Source organism: Rhinolophus ferrumequinum, chromosome 9, assembly GCF_004115265.2.
Source record: "Rhinolophus ferrumequinum isolate MPI-CBG mRhiFer1 chromosome 9, mRhiFer1_v1.p, whole genome shotgun sequence".
Taxonomy (NCBI): domain Eukaryota; kingdom Metazoa; phylum Chordata; class Mammalia; order Chiroptera; family Rhinolophidae; genus Rhinolophus; species Rhinolophus ferrumequinum.
In genome coordinates this window covers 10,605,345-10,617,363 of record NC_046292.1, presented here as the reverse complement: position 1 = coordinate 10,617,363, position 12,019 = coordinate 10,605,345, and the positions used below count along the sequence as shown (strand labels likewise).

The 12,019-nt window shown below is 41.7% G+C and overlaps 1 pseudogene; it reads left to right on the top strand.

Moving 5' to 3' along the window:
* Positions 1 to 10,075: 10,075 nt before the first annotated feature.
* LOC117027841 (COP9 signalosome complex subunit 8-like) lies at positions 10,076 to 11,048 on the top strand (annotated as a pseudogene).
* The last annotated feature ends 971 nt before the right edge of the window (positions 11,049 to 12,019 follow it).

Here is a 12,019-nt window from a genome sequence, read left to right as displayed (position 1 = left end):
GCTTTGAATGCTAACCTAGCCAATAGAGCAGATAAATTAATATCACCATTTAAACAGAATAATTACCAGATATTTAACAAGAATTTAGTTACAAATCAAGTCCCAAGCTACTAAAATGAAACTGGTTCATGAAAACATGTACTTAAAATATAAGCACTTATTTCTAAAGGCATCATATAAAAATATATTAACTAGCTCTAAAATGATCAAAACCCCCAACCACATGAGAACTTGACAATACTAACAAACCCCTTCTATTATTACAATCAGTTTCCTTTAAAAAAAGAACAGAAAATAAAACCAACAACATTACTATATTTTCTCAGAGTGTTTGCCATCTTGCTAGTTTTGAGGATCAAATGGTGAAGGACAGCAGTCTATTAACAGACTTATTGTGATATAGAATGCTCACTCTGGTGAAATTACATATACATAGATTATCAGAACTCCAATCAGTTGAACAGTATTAGCTAGCTAGTCCTTCTCTAAATCATTCTTTCAGCAAGCTAACACTTTATAATTACTTTTCTGTTCAACCCTCTAAGAAAGCTAAATAATTTATTCCATGTTGGTTTTAGTTTTCCAGAAATGCATATAATGGCTGATATTTTTTTTAAAAAAATCAATTCTTACATGTCTATCATTTCCCTGGAAAATTGGTAAAAGTAATTTTTTTTACCTCTATGAGGAAATACTCCTAATGTACCTAATATTTAAAATTATGAACACAATTCACTGTTTATGGCATTGAAAAAAAAATAGACTGGAAGAATATTTGCAAATACTAATCATGGTTGTACCTATGTGGCAGACTGTGATTATTTTTTAAAGGGGTTCTATTTTCTAAACTTCTCTTTGGTTAATATGTATTGCTTGTATAATTAGAAAAAGTTCTAATAAAGTGACTTTTGGAAGTCAGCATCTGAATTATTTTAGTTAAGGATTCCTCTGAAATGTTGATACTTGACTACATTAAATCAACATATTTATGTTACCAGATCCCACATGAACAAAATGTTATTCTCTACGTTAACTCAGAGGTTTCATTGAACCTTTTAAAACTCTACAGCTAATCCTCATGTGAGAAAAAAAATTAACCTCTTCACTGTAAGTGCTATACATTGGCCAAAAAACCCCAAGTCTAGGAGGTTGTAACTTGAACATGAGGAAGTAAACAGAATATAAATAATATAAATCAAAGCTACTGACTAATTCAGAGAACACTATTCAAAGTGCACTCATGGAACTTCAAAAACAATAATACCAAATAAAATGTGTTTAGTAACTTGTTACATATGTACTGAAATTTTCCTAAGATTTAGGGTTTTAAGCTCCCATACCTCTCCTCTCAAAGGCCTGACTCTAGTTTGAAGTAGAGAATGCAATACAAAAATTACCTATGTACTCATTCAAAATATGTTTTAAAACTTTCCGTTTATTTTCAATAATTGCTATTTAATAGTAATGCTTATTTAAATCACATAACTGCCTCAATATCTGGCATTAATCTTCAGGATAGTAATGATTGCTTTCTTATATAATATTCAATAATTAGACACTTGGAATCTTTTGGCTTAAAATAAAACCACATTCTATTTAAAGACTAAGTAGGACATGATGCATTTCTGAATTACATACTGGAATTATTTGTAAGGCTTTTAAACAGTTAAATTTCAGTATTTTAATAGAGGAGATAATGGAATTTTTTTCAGGCCATATACAACAAAAGTCCTTGGAACCATCCCTTACATTTCTATTCGGAAAATACTTTGGCTGAAAAGAGAGAATGCCAAAGGATAACTCTCTTTAAAGATGCTAGACTAATTTTAAATGGTTTTTCGAAGAAAACAGAACCAGCAAGAGTCACATCTAAAGATTTCACCATATACTGTTAGCTGGTGGGAGTGGCATAGTGAGATGAACTGAAAAAGGGGGTTTGTGTTTTCCCCATCCCGCAAGATAAACGTATACCTAAGTATAAACCTTTTATTAATACTTTAAAAAAATTCACCCAAAAAAGTGGCTTTACACCAAGATACTTTTGTCCTTCGTTGTTTTCAAGTTATAGTTTTCCTCAAGATCAGTTTCCAGAGTATATTAGACAGCATGTAAGAACTTTGATTTTATGCTTATTCAAAATTATAAAACGTACATACTCAATATTTTCTTCCCATCATTTAGTAGTGTTATCCTTGCTGTAGGAACTTTGACTTTAAAGATTCTCGTTAACCATAATTTGTTAAAAACAGAATCTCACAGAAATTCTGCAAATTCAAGGAAGCATTGATCTAGTCATTTCCAAGCCTCAAATTATAGCCTTGTTAGCAGGGGGAGAATTCTATTGCTTACTAGTACTTCAACAGCCTCCAGAAAGCTTTTCATATACCAAAAGTTCCTGTTGAATGTAGCACCAACTCAAAATTCCCACCAGGAAAAAAGATCTCCCTTCCTTAGGAACCACTTGAGTGGCTCCGCCCAGAGCGATGACCTGGGCTGACCTCGGACTCCACGCTGTCAATGGTGCTTTCGCACCTGCCGGCAAGTTAGCACCGCCAAACAACTTCAGAGACAAAATGCAGTTCGCGACGGTCAAATCCCAAATTGAACTGCCACGTCAGTCTTTAGGAGCCTGCAAGGTGCTTTCTTTGCAAACAAGCTCCCTCTTTTAAATCTTGTATTTATGAGGATCTCAAGGTACATTGCACGTTAACGAATATAGGAAGGCAATCACTCAAAGGAAACAAGCTCACACTGGAGAAGTGACCAGCCTGTGTCCTGCCAAGGGAACCTTAACCTGCTGGATTTCAAAAACGGGATTGGATGGAAGCGGATTACATGGCAAGGTAAAGAGCTTTTAGGGGTGAGGGTGGTTTTTTATTTTTTTTATTTTTTATAAGAACCCACAACCTTGGCAATAATTTCCACCACACTCCTAAGGCAAGGGCGAGGGGGAAGTCACTTTAAGAGTAAACACGGTTACTATGGTTACCATTCTGCAAGCTCAATTCTGCAAAGGGAGACAGAGCCGTCCGCCAAGGCCGTTTCTTTGTCCGCATCCATACACCAAGGACAAACCTAGCGGCCATCCCCGCCAGCACGAGCACAGCAAGGGCAGCGTTCCAAATAAAGGACACCTTTTTATTTTGGCTCAGTAAGAACTGCACACAGCGCCTCATGGAAGCTAGCCCGCCCACACGCAGTCCTTCGGCCAGGGCTGTTTCCCCAGTTTGGAGAAAGCTCCTCCACACTCCAGACAGGGAATCCAGTCAGGAGCCATTCCAAACATGGCGCAGGCAAGAGTGGAAGGAAGCCAAAGAGACACGGTCCAACCTCAGCCCTTAGGCACAAAGGAAGGCTAATCTCCAGGAAACCCGTGGTACAGAATTAATAACTCCTCAAGAGCCTACAGTTTCCGCAAGTGGAAGTTGAGGGAACAGTGAGTAGGGCACAACGGAGACGCTCAGAGGAACTTCATATCAAAGACGCTACCGCAAGCAGCGTGGAAAAGACGGCGCGGCCAAGACGACCCAGTGCGCAGGCGCGCGGTGCAACTATTCGAGCGCTCGGGGCCTGCCCTCCCTTCTCTCAAAGGCCAGGGGAGTTGCCCCAACGCGCTTGCGCAACGACGGGACGTTGGGGGAGGGGAGAAAAACCTGTTCCCTTCATTGTGCGAGAACCACCCTGCCCATCGAGGGGAGCGCGCGCGCGTGCACATACCACTCTTTCTCGCGCGCGCGCAGCGCTTGCTGCCCAGTCTCTTGCGCATGTTGTGGGAGGGAGGTGGTGGCGGAGCTTCAGCCTTTTTGCTGAGTTTCTGAGAAGTTTCTGGAAAGACGGAGCCCAAGGGAAGCTGGGGGATGGGGAGCACAGGGAAGCGAGCATTTGAGAGAAAGAAAGCAAAAAATCTAAAGCACACCGCCACCGCCCTCCCTCCAGCCATGGAGCCACGACCAAAGCAAAGACCAACCCCACCGAGACCCTCAGGGCAGAGGGAAAGCTTTGGGGGACCTCAGCAGCCGCTCTTTCCTCTGCCTGTGCCCAGCCCCCGAGGCCCTTCAGCACTGGAAAAAGGGAGAGAGCGGGTGGGGATGAAAAGCCTAAAACGCTCACTGGATGTTTTGAGTGACGGAGAGAAAGCCGGCATCCGCCCTCTGGAACTGCCTGTGCGCGCTCATGGGCCCCCCGCGGCTCTTCGCTGCGCTCTGGAGTATGGGCTCATGGCGTTAAGATTCCACGTGGCTGCCGAAGTACTGGTTTTGGGGGGCCTTTAACCCCCGTTTCCTTACTTCTCCCTCATTTAGGGGTTCCTTGGTCCCTCCTTTCTTCTCTTTGGTGACTTAGACTTAAAGCGGCGAGTGTGGAGACCCTGCAGGGGCGCTTCCTTCCTGCACCCAAGGGGCGTCCTGGGTGGGCAGAGGTGGCCCGGCAGGTGTTCCACTGTTCTTAACAGTTTTACCCCTTTTTACGTAAGCGCCTCCTGGAGAGGGGTAATTTGGAAGAGCAAAGGGAGCACCGGTACAAAGGCACCGCGCGTCGATTGTGGACCCGAGGGGCAGCGGATGGGGCGGTGTGGGAAGGCCGAAGTATGGCCGTGGGGCCGCGACGGCGCGCCAGTGCCGAGGAGGGCTGGCCCCGACAGCCACCGAAAGGAAGCTCGGGCCGGCACGGTTGTGCTGGGGGAAGGGGGTCCGCGGCGCCTTTTTTGTTTCGGTCATCGCCCGCTCGTGACCTGGCCCGGCTGCCATTTTGTGGCGCGTCCGCCATTTCGCGCGGCCGAGTGGGGGCAGGGCGGTGGGGGAGGGGCGGCCGTTGCTAGCAGGGGGCGGGGTTGGCGACAGCGCTCGGGCTTCCCCCCACCAGAAGCACAGGCGAGCAGCGTCCCTTTTGTTCTTCGCCTCCGGGCTGGACGCTTGGGGCTCCAGTTCCACTGCGGACCGCCCCGGAGGCTCGCTGGATACGCGGGGCGTGTGAAACCCAGAAAAGCCGCCGAGAGGCGTGCACAGAGTCCACGATCTTTCCTGCCCACTAAGCCCTTAGAAAGTGGGCTTTCTCCGCCCCACCCTTGCTATGTGAAAGGGATACATTTTACGAGGCAGTGCTCAGAAGTCAACCGTGGGAAGCTGGAATTTCACCCTGAGAAGGAAGGCGCTTCCTGGAGCCCTGTGTTGGTGGCAGTAGTAAACCCGTTTACGTCCCCGTCCTTGAACCATAATGGCGCTGTACATAGAAGTTACACTGCGCAGCTTCGCCAGTGGAGACCCAACAAAGGTGCTAAACACCGGCGTAACTGAGAGGTCGGTCTCTTTAAAAAAAAAAAAAAAAAGTGGCGCCTTTGAAGTGCTGTCAGCATAGGAGATCTGAGACGTTGCTTTTCATTGGCTGGCTGTGAAGCACGCACTGCGCCACTCTTTTCAGATAAGGTTTTATAACCCATTATATCTGAGCCATAAACTGGAACAATAGTTTAGACGATCTTATTTCTGTCTGTTGAGAACGACTTCTATTTAACTTCTTTTTTAAGTCCCATATGAGTATGTAAATAACAAATTGACTCAATAAAATCTCTATTATGTGCCTTCTAGTGTCATTTCAAATCCTGAAAGAGCTATTGTTTTTCTGATTTCAAGGGAAATATTTAAATGTGAATCTTGGCATTTTAATGTTAACTTGGCGGCTCGCATCAACAAAGCCAGGAAATTCAAGAGTAATGCTGCTAAATTTGTCTTCCAGCCTTGCTTTTTGTGCAAGGTATTTTTGTTTAAATTTTTTTCTTAAGTTTGTTTTTCTTCACAGCAGCATGAGTTCTAACCGAGCCAGCCTTTCCTGGCTCAAGTCTTTTGGTGTCACAGCTACAGTAGGGTTTTTGTGTTTTGTTTTGTTTCTTACTATATGTAATTACAGGGGGGTGGTTATCTGTTTCAGTAATAGGGGATTAAGCGCATAATGATAGGATGAAAACGTAAAAAATATATTGTTGAGGGCACAGATCAGGATTTGATGGCTTCTAAAAGAAAGACACATCTGAGGAGTGGCTGTTAGATTCCAAATTTTGTTTTAGTTCCAGATTGGCTAAAAATACTTCATAGTTTAATTTTTTTATGCTCTCTCAAGATTCTGTAAAGCACAATATTTATATTCTTTTGGTGATGAGAGCTCGTGAAATGTGTTAAATATTTTTAAATGCTGTTACTTTTTTCCTCCACAATAAAATAATATGGAACTGTTAATATTATTGGAAAATTAGGATATATCTTACTAATGCAGACAAAATAGTTTGCCCCTAATTAGCCAAGCAGTTGAAATTCAGACAATGATTGCACGACCTATCTTTTACTTTGTACAGATGTAGAAGAAACTGTTTAAATTTTAATTCCTAGAGTTTGTTTTCATTTATGAAATGCATACTTGTTTCACACCTTTAACTATTACATTTAACACAAAAAGCACACCTTTTTTTGCACCACAAAAATGTTTGCAATTTGTGTTTTCTTAAGAGCAGGTAGTATTTTGCACTGTTCACCTCTCCCTCATGCCAGATGTTTGCAAAACAGTTAAACAGAAATTCAGAAATAATCCTCCTCCCCCATTCTAATGTTGGCCTTAAAACACTTTCCAACTTCCTAGGCCAAAAAGCCCAAACACAAACAGGTGAACTTTAGACTTACAGAGAGCCATGTTCAAATAAACAGATTTTGAAATACCACAATCTCATGATCCGCCCCAGGAGTGAAAATGCTTTTATACCTGTAGTCCTAGGTCTCCAGTTTGTCAAGCCAGGCAGGACTAGTGAATTCCAAGATTACTAATCCATTGTTCCTGTAATTTTTCTTATTCTAAAACTGAGGCTCTGAGTTAATTTGTACCAGTTTGTGTTCCCTGGATGAAATTTAATTATTAACTAAAACCTTTAATTATACCTAGATCCTTAAGGCAGCCAGTGTAAAATAGAAGTGGTATGTGCTAGGCCTCTTTGGCTCATCCCTTTGATTTTTTGATTATTTTGTTTTGGCGTTTGGTGAAGCTTGTATGCAACTTTTCCAAACAACATATAGAAATACTAAGTATCTCTATCCATTGTTCCAGGAAAGGACAGCTTTTCAAACCAAATTCTGGAATAGGAGGGAATTTAACAATAATAATAACCTTTTCCTGGTAAAGATAAATGAGCTCCTTTAGAGACTTAGGTAATATGGGAAGTCCTTCAAAATATTTTTGGCAGCAGTTAAGCATTCCCACATGCTGTAATAGTCTTTCCCCCTTTGAGGCAAAACTCAGAAGTTCAGCACTTCAGAAGTATTGGAGTTCAAAGAACAAATCCTTGCAGCCAACAGTATGTTTCTTAGAAAAATAGAAACACATCTATAAAAATAAAAATTACTCCTGGAACAACCCAACATTTGTCCTGCCAGAGTACAAATGGTCTAACCTAAAACCAAATTTTATCCTGACAATTGTGCAGATTATATGAAAACTGTAGGTTTATCATTTTGGCATCATAGTTTAAATGGCCTAGTTAGACAATACTGTGTTTTCCAGAAAATAAGACTGGGTCTTATACCGACTGTATTTCCCCGAAAATAAGACCGGGTCTTATATTAATTTTTGCTCCAAAAGATGCATTAGGGTGTATTTTCAGGGGATGTCTTATTTTTTCATGTACGACAATCTACATTTATTCAAATACAGTCATGTCATCTTCTGGAACATCGTCATAACACATAACATACTAAATGTGTCCGTCTGGCTGACGATCTTAACTGGGGCTTATTTTTGGGGTACGTCTTATTTTCAGGGAAACGTGGTACATCAAGAAGATTTCTAAAAGTCGAGATCTTCTGCAAGTCGAGATGTTTAACAAATAATTTTTAAGCATCAACCTTGTGCCAAATCTTATTCCAAGTACCTAGGCTACATCGCTGAATAAAACTTCCCTGTTATGGAGCTTAGAAGCTTATCTGGTTGGGGAAAGCAAGGGGGTGTAGGGGGTGGGAGGGCAGGGGTTGTAGTGGAAGGGTGAGAAGAAATAATAAATATAATTAAACAGAAATTAAATAAATAATAAGAGCAGTAAGTGCTATGGTGAAAATACAGAGAAGAGAGATGAAGCACGTATTGCAATTTTAAATGTAGCAGTCAGGGTAGGCCTTATTGAGATATTTGAATACTTGAAGTTGCTAAGGGAGCAAACTGGGTATCTAGGGCAGAGGTCAGTCAGAGGGAACATCAAGTGCAAAGGTCCTCAGGTAAGAGCATGACTGGCATATGTGAAAAATAGCAAGGAAACCAGTGTGGCTGAACCAGAATGAGCAACGGGGAGATGACACGAGACGATGGGCTTTAAAGAGGTAAGAGGAGTGGGATTAAGATCTATAGAAACTGGTAGACCACAGCGGAAGAACTTTGGTTTTTAGTTGGCATGGAGGTGTTGCATGATATAACTTAGGTTTTGAGAGGTGTTGAGAATAAGAGACAAACGATAGAAGCAGGAGCCAAGTGAGGGAGGCTATTTCAGTAATCCAAATGAAAAAATAAGGGTGGCTTCAATGACTAAGCGACCTTGGATATATTTTGAAGGTAAATCCAAGTAGACTTTCTGATGGGTTGAACATGGAGTTGATAAAAAGAGGAGTCAAGGCTGAGCCTGAGGTTTTTGACCTGGGCAACTAGAAGGCTGAGTTGAAATCAACTGAAATAGAGAACACTGGATAGAATAGTTTTCCAGGGGAATATCAAGAGTTCATTTTGGGGAATCCGGGTGGTTCAGGTGGGTGGAGCACCGTGCTCCTAACGCCGAGGTCACCGGTTCAATTCCCACATGGGCCAGTGAACTGCGCCCTCTACAGCTAAGATTGTGAACAACAGCTCTCCGTGGAGCTGGGCTGCCGTGAGCCAGGTGGAATGCTCAAAATACCAACATGGGCCAGTCAGCTGCATCCTCCACAACTAGACAGAACAACAACGGCTTGACACGGAATTGGGTGGGGGAAGCGGAGGAAAAAATGATTTCAGTTCATTTTGGACAAGTTCAGTTTGAGATATTTGTAAGATATTCAAATGGAAACATGAGGTAGGCTGTTGGATATGCCTCGAATTCAGGAGGAAGTTCTGAACATACATTTTTGTTTATATGTCATCTAAATATATTATGCATTCTATATAATATATAAGGTGGGGGGCAGGGTTTTCAGCATGTAAATGGCATTCTAAGTCCAGAACTGAATGAGATCACCAAGGGAGTAAGCAGATATACTGCAGGTGCCAAAAAATGTATACACATTTTAAGAGATGTTACCTATGTATTACTTTCTGAAGTTGAATTGAATTACGGAACAATGTGTATTACTAGTATGACGTTCACTGAAAAGATGGGGTTAATCGGGTGGCCGGATGGCTCAGTTGGTTAGAGCGGGAGCTCTGAACCACAGGGTTGCCGGCTTGATTCCCACATGGGCCAGTGAGCTGCGCCCTTCACAACTAGATTGAAGGACAATGATTTGGAGCTGATGGGCCCTGGAGAAACACACTGTTCCCCAATATCCAATATTTCCCAATAAAAATGTAAATTAAAAAAATGGCGTTAATCAAATGAATGCTAGCATCAGCGTCACCATGCAACAGGCAGGACAGTCAGAGAAAATGGTGGAAGCACCATTGTCCTTCGAGGAGTGCAAGACCTCCGTGACGTGAGTGCTTACCTCGATGAAAATTTCAATGAGACTTTGCCGGGACAATGGATAGGACGAAGAGGTGCGGTTGAGTCTCCCCCATGTTCTCCTGACTTAACACTTCTTGACGTCTACCTATGGGGGACCTTAAAGGATGTGGTTGGTGTACCATGGAAAACCAGCTACACCAGCAGAAAACTGGCTACACTGGTGGTACTTTGGGAAGAAATTGAAACAGCTTGCACAGCGATACAAGTGGACACTTTGGTCAGCGTTGCTCAAGCAGTAGTTCGCCGTAATCAGAAGTGTCTGGACGCTGATGGTAAGTACTTTGAGCATCTCTTGTAATTGCAGAAGTCAAACGTGACTTGTATTCATTCATCTTTTGTTATCGGTATATACTGAGTGTTACAATTTTAATATAGTTTTCCTTTCATAAAATGTATATACATTTTTTGGCACCTTCTGTAGAAGGAAAGAACCAGGAAAGCCCTGAGGCACTTTACAGAAATCAGGAACTTGCAAAGCAACTGAGAAGGAGCAAACCAGCAAGGTAGGAGGAAAACCAAGAGAGGAGTAGTGTCTTGGACTCAGGTGAAGAAAATGGTTGAAGGAGGAGTGTGTGACCACCCGGAATGCTGCTGCGAATTTAAGATGAGGCTTGAGAATTGACTGTTAGAGCAACAGAGAGGTTATGGGTAACCTTGACGAGAGCAGTGGGGGCAAAAAGCTTGATTGGGTTGAAGAAAAAAATCAGCGAGTCTTTGGGAAAGTGGAGTCGGGGGTGGAGAAGATGCCAGGGACTGTGATGGTAGAAAATATCTTTAGTTTCCGAAAGTTCTTGGATCAGTGCAAGAATCAGGAACTCAACGCTAGTAGGCTTCTGGAAGAATTGTTACACTCTCAGGATATATAGCCTGTTTCTAAACTTCTACCTGTTTCACAACAACATGGACAATATACAGTTTCTTTGGAGAAGAATACTACTTCCTATAAAATCTGCAAATCCTGAGCTTGGAATTAAGTCAGGACTTGGAAGAATTTGGTCAGTAGGACAAAGAATATAGCACAGAGATTTTCCTGGAATTTATATAACCATCAGTGCTCACCAGTGGTCTGAGGTGACTCAGCCAGTCATGCAGTCAGGCTTAGAGATGCAACAAAGCAGACTTTGCCCTGGTTTCTCGAGTATACACCTCAGTTATCACTGAGGATGCTGCCGCTTTGTTGTATTTCCTGTAAAAATATTGGAACAATGGTGGCAAACTGACTCCATCACAAGAATAGTAATGCCCTAGGAGTTAAGTGTCCAGATCTTTCCTTTCAATAGGATTTTGTCACCTGTCACCTGCTCCAGTTCCGCCAATCCCCAGTGAACAATAGTTAACTAGTTTGGCTATGTGCTTTATTTGAAAATGTATTTATCATCCTGGGTTCAAGCTCCACCTTCTGTATCCTGTATACTGACAAATACAGAAGCTAAAATTTTTATCTTCAATTGTATTACCTTACCATTATTGGAGCATGTGATAATATACAGATATAAGGTATTATGTATATTTTGTCCTGAAACATGCTGAATAGTCGTTCAAGCAATATTTTTAAATATTTATCAATTTGGATGAAGCCTAGCATATTATATAGTTGAGTTTACATATTCTAATTACTCATGAAATATTGCTCTTTCCAGTTTATATAGAATAATCTTCAACTGTTTTTCCCTTGTTCCAGCACTCACTGTACTTCCATCAGTTATACTGATTCATAATGGTGGTGATTCATTTGGGGGTTGAGGAACACTGTCTCCCTTGAATGGAATATCAGAATTCCGGGAGATCCTAATGCATCTGCTTTGTGGGACTTTTCTCACACCTCCTGAGAATCAGTGATGTAGACTTCAAAATATAGCTGAGAAACAAGGACCATTTTTTTTAACAAGCCAGTTAGTTGACTTGAGATGTATTTCTGAGGTCCAAGTGCATCGGTTGCTGGTGTGGAGGTTATGTGATGAAACTTCAACCCCTTGAGAGGTCCAAGAATACTATATCTTAAAAAGGTTTATATCTTTTTTCTTACTTTGCAAAGGTATAGCATCCATTATATTGGAGAAATTGAAACTATATTTGTACAAATCTCACGTTGGATGTTTCTAACCATTGATTATAGTTCTGCCTTTTGGAGAAATATAAAACCAGCTTTGTTGGGATTTTGTTGTTGTTGTTGTCTATTTTTGGTGATGAGTCCTCTGAATAGTTGAGCTTACTTATCTTCATGTGAAACATCCCTAGTTCATTTATTCTGCATTTGTTCAAGAAATATTTCATTGACTTTGAAATTAAAGTACAGAATGGGAG